This window comes from Neophocaena asiaeorientalis, unplaced genomic scaffold (genome assembly GCF_003031525.2).
Source record: "Neophocaena asiaeorientalis asiaeorientalis breed wild unplaced genomic scaffold, Neophocaena_asiaeorientalis_V1.1 scaffold226, whole genome shotgun sequence".
Taxonomy (NCBI): Eukaryota; Metazoa; Chordata; class Mammalia; order Artiodactyla; family Phocoenidae; genus Neophocaena; species Neophocaena asiaeorientalis.
In genome coordinates this window covers 8,734,803-8,739,813 of record NW_020173037.1, presented here as the reverse complement: position 1 = coordinate 8,739,813, position 5,011 = coordinate 8,734,803, and positions in this window count along the sequence as shown.

The window sequence follows — 5,011 nt, the reverse complement described above, 5'->3', positions numbered from 1 at the left end:
TTGGTATGGGAAACACACAGAACTCAATGTCTTTTTCAAATGCTATTTAGAAATATTTATTTCCTTCACGTAGTAGCAATACACATGTTATTTAGAAAATTTATAGCAAATTTTGGTTTGCTTGTCTTCTGAAAAACTCATAAGAACATTCATACTTCTGAGAATTCCGGCCTAATTTCTACATAAGCTATCTATCTAACCTATAAATCTATAATCATACATTATGCATGCTTTGGATAATCATCTAAATAATCAGATTGATTTGGGGAATCCTTTGAGGCTCATCACACTGCTTTCTTTGATATCCATGTTGGAATGGCCATTGGATTCTTAAATTAAGCAGACTGTTTTCAAGGGAAGATGATCCAGTGGCAAACGATTGGATTCTAGTTAATTGTATTTTATGATAAGCTTATGTATTTCAAATTACTGTAGCATAGTCATGAATGACAGCTGCCTCTGCTCCAAATAAATGTAATCCAAACTAATTTGAAGAAAAAAATCATAATTCTATTTAATATTTTCAAAATTGATGTCAAGACATAACTTACCCATACTCTACACTGCATAAATACCATCTATATGACCTTTGGAGAAATATCACTATATCTCTCACTGTTCACTGTATGTATTTCCTCATCAACAAGGTGGATTAATCATCTCTACCTACTCTTTTATTGGTTTTCCATAACATCTTATGGAAAAACCGGAATGAACTTTTTGGCCAAGCCAATACAAAGTTGTAGTGATGTGCTATCAAAGTATACAACACTAAAATAATATGACATTCTTCAAAATAGCTGTAATTATTTAGTAGTTGGATCAAAATTTCTTCTGCAGGGATTCTAGGTTCTAGTTTCTGATGCTGAATTATGTTGTAGATATATGAGAAGGCACCCCAGCAGAGATTAGTAGCGAAGACTCTGGAGCCACACTGACTGGGCTCCATCTCCTAGCTCTGCAGTGAACTCCCTGTGTGACCCGAACAGGCTACTCAACCTTTCTGAGCCTCAGTTCTTTACTGGTAAAGTGTGTATAATAATAGCATCTCCTCACAGGGTTATTTTAAAGGTTAAATGAGTCATTATTTAAAGTGCTTAATGCAGTGGCTGACACATAGCAAAGCCCCTATAGACCTAATAATTATTACCATTAAATTGATTAAGTGGCATTTGCTTTAGAGAAGCAAGTCCCAGGCAACTCTTGTCCTGTTGTAGAATATTTTCACAGGTTTGAGATGTTATTGAAGACAGGATTACAGCACTTACTCCTCTAATTCTCCTAGGTCTGGGAAAGCCATACTCTTTGCCCTTCTACTTTCCTACCTCACCGGTGCCCTCACACCAAATCTCATCCTCAGTCCACATAAGTGGATAGTTTTGAAACAATGTGGATGTTAAGACCAAAGCTGCCACCTGCTTTGAATGTTGGAGACTAAGATTCAGGATAATTCAAATATCATTCCCTTCAAACATCATTCAGATGATTTTAATAAATCCAGGAGATTTTCATTTTTCCTGTGCTCTTGACAGTCCTTAAATGAAGTTCTAGCAAATAGTGAAGGTGAGCTAGAATTTCATTAACTCACGCAGTCCTAGTGGCAGTAAAAAGATCTCTGCTGAAACTAAACATCGCAATGCTATTGATAACAACAATACACCTTGGTCATGTAATTTATGAAGACGGTGACTTTGCAGATTTAGAGGAGTTTTTAAAGTACAATTTGATAGGGCTTCCCTGGTGGCGCAGTGGTTGAGAATCTGCCTGCTAATGCAGGGGACACAGGTTCGAGCCCTGGCCTGGGAAGATCCCACATGCCGCGGAGCAACTAGGCCCGTGAGCCACAACTACTGAGCCTGCGCATCTGGAGCCTGTGCTCCGCAGCAAGAGAGGCCGCGACAGTGAGAGGTCTGCGCACCGCGATGAAGAGTGGCCCCCGCTTGCCACAACTAGAGAAAGCCCTCGCACAGAAACGAAGATCCAACACAGCCCTAAATAAATAAATTAATTAATTAATTAAGAAAAGAAAAAGAGTAAATCCTATTTAAAAAAAGTACAATTTGATACACTAAAGTAAGTTTTAGCCTCAGGTTTTCATTTGTAGGGTTACATTCTTCATGAATTAACCAAGGATTAAGTGGAGGGAACCAAGGCAAAGTGGAGGGAAAGAAAAGAATGAAGTAAAAACAGAGCAACACATCAGTCAACAAAGGCACAACAAAATCATCCCCTCCATCCCATCAAGGTTACAAGAACTATAAATAAACATTAAAACACACTAGTCGCCTGAATAGAAAGAATATTGAAATTAAAAATACATTATTTTGCTTTTGCCTGAGGCTCTTCTTAGTGTGGATACACATTTATCTTCTTGCTAAAATTCCTTTCAGTCAGAGCCATTTATATCCACTATTGACAGAGAGCAAACCCAATAAGGAAGGAGCACGTGTGGGCAGCTCTCCTTGTGGTCTATACCATGTGATGGTTTACTACGCCTTATTAAATTTCAATAAAAAGTTTTTTCTGACAATTCAGTAAGGCATAAACTCATCAAGAAGTAAAGGGAGGAGGTGGGAGACCCTTGGCAGTTGTTCCCTTTCTAAACTATAAACAAACCTTATGGTATTTTAATACTTAAAACTCACTCATTCTGAAGACATATTCTACCTCTCTCAATCATGTATACATGACCCAAAGGCTGGAAGAGAAGGAAAAAAGAAACAGAACTCAAATGCATGTCAAAGTTTATTGTTAGTTTTATGACAGAACTCAGTGAAATCTAAGAGAGCAAAGACTGTAGCTATATTCGACATAAATGGACAAATCTGCCCTAAAAACCCCAGCATAGGGTTATGTATGTGAAATAGATCATTTTGACAGTCCTGAGTTCTCCATGGGCTCTAAATATTTTATGTCCTCCCCATTTGTGAATGCTTCCAGTCAAATACAGATATAGAGTGGAACGCAGCAGACTGATGTTCTGGAAATCGGACACAGATATAATAGACTACAGGTAGAGTAAGCCTGGCTTCTAATCTTAGGTTTGTTTTCATGCACTTAGAATCTCATGAATATTTGTCAACATAGCCCTTTGAAGACTTGGAAAAGGATGCAGAAGAACGGATCCCATACTTTTTAAAGCACTGCTTCTAAAGACCAGTTGCTTTTCACTTAAATGAAGCTGTCTAACCCCAGATACTTTTGAGACTTCTGGTTCACTTTAAATATTCAGTTTCTTACGAAGATCACAATACAAACATCTTCACATGGTAAACTTTTGAGTTAGCAAGTATAAACCCTATAAGAGAAGAAAGACAGATAACACAGTTTGAAAAATCCCAAGATAACATCTGCTCCTTCAAAAGATATTGGATAGGACAATTTATAGTCAAACTAGGAACTGTGCTCTAATTGTCAATAGCACCAAAGAAGAATGAAACGTGGGAAAACTGATTAAATGGAGTTTGGGGATTCTCTGTGCATTAAAAAGAAATCCATACTACATCATATCCCTTATAACCAACATTTTTCTTAATTTTAGGACTCCTTCATTTGGTACCACGACCTGACCTGACCCAGAAGAAAACTATGTACAGCTTTTATCCTCCTTGTGAGAATTCTGATACAGTCCCCTGCAGAAATACTAATGTGTTTGATTACAGAGTCTACGACTTCACCAGGGTTTGTACAAAATTTATAGAATATGTGTTACATCACATTTCTGAAACCTGAAAAGTTCTGAATTCTGAAACACATCTCACCCTAAGCATTTTGGATGAGGAACTGTGGATCTCTAATAAAGTCAAACACTTTAATAAGATCTTTCAGGAAGCTTAAAGAGATGATCATAATCCAGTGCTATTATTTACCAATATACGTTCATCTACAAAGAATCTCCAATAGAATTAACAGGTAAATTCTGAAAAATAATAAGATAGCTCTGGAAAGTTGTCAGATGTGAGGTCAACATTCAAAATTTCTTCTACATAAGGAATAACTAAATAAAAAATAAAATAAAAAATAAGATATTATTCGAACAGGCAAAAAGACAATAAAAGGTCTAGGGATTATTGTAATCATATATAAAGAATGCATAAGACATTGTACAGAAAATTTTTTATTATAAAACTTTATTAACTCTACTAAAAGATATAAAAGATCTGAATAAATGGAGAGCTACACTCTGCTCACTGAGAGACAACTTCACATTGTAAAGATGTTAAATCTTATCACACATTTAAAATAAAGGGGAAGTGACTCATCTAATATATGAAGACGCACACAAAAAAAAGAAAAAAACCCAAAATATAATAAACTACCATAGCTATAGCAGTAAAAAGAGTATGGAGGGCTTCCCTGGTGGCGCAGTGGTTGAGAGTCTCCCTGCCGATGCAGGGGACACGGGTTTAAAAAAAAAAAAAAAAAAAAAAAGAGTATGGAGCTTAATTATCTCTTAAAATCAGTAACTTTATGTGCTACTTCTTCAGCAAAGAATAAAAACCTTAGCCCTTCGCTTGAACCAATGAGACCTAGACCGTATTCAAAACTTAATGACAAGCAAGAGGGAAACAGAAATAGAAACAGAATAGAAAGCAGACAAACCAAGCTGAGATTGTTGACAACTTATCCCCAGATGAGGCCTCAGAAATGGAGAAGGTCACATGGCAACAGTTGACGGGCTCAGCCTCAGGGATGATTCTGAGAGCAAAGTTCGCACGGGTCATGAGAGCTCTGAAATAAGTCAGGATATTTGGAATAGAAGTTTTGCGCAAATATTTATCACCTCACACGCAACAAATTCTTGTGATAGCCACGAAGTGACCTGCTTGCCTCTGGCACCCCACGGCCAGATATATCTTACTGGAACGCTGCATGTCAGGAGAATAAGAATGTCTGACGGAAAAGATATTTCACGGCCATCTTTATTTCACAGTCCTTAGCGCTCTCTTGATGAGAAAAAAGAAAGGAGTGTGTAGTCACTAGAAAGTTATTGAGGAGCAAGGGAATTTTT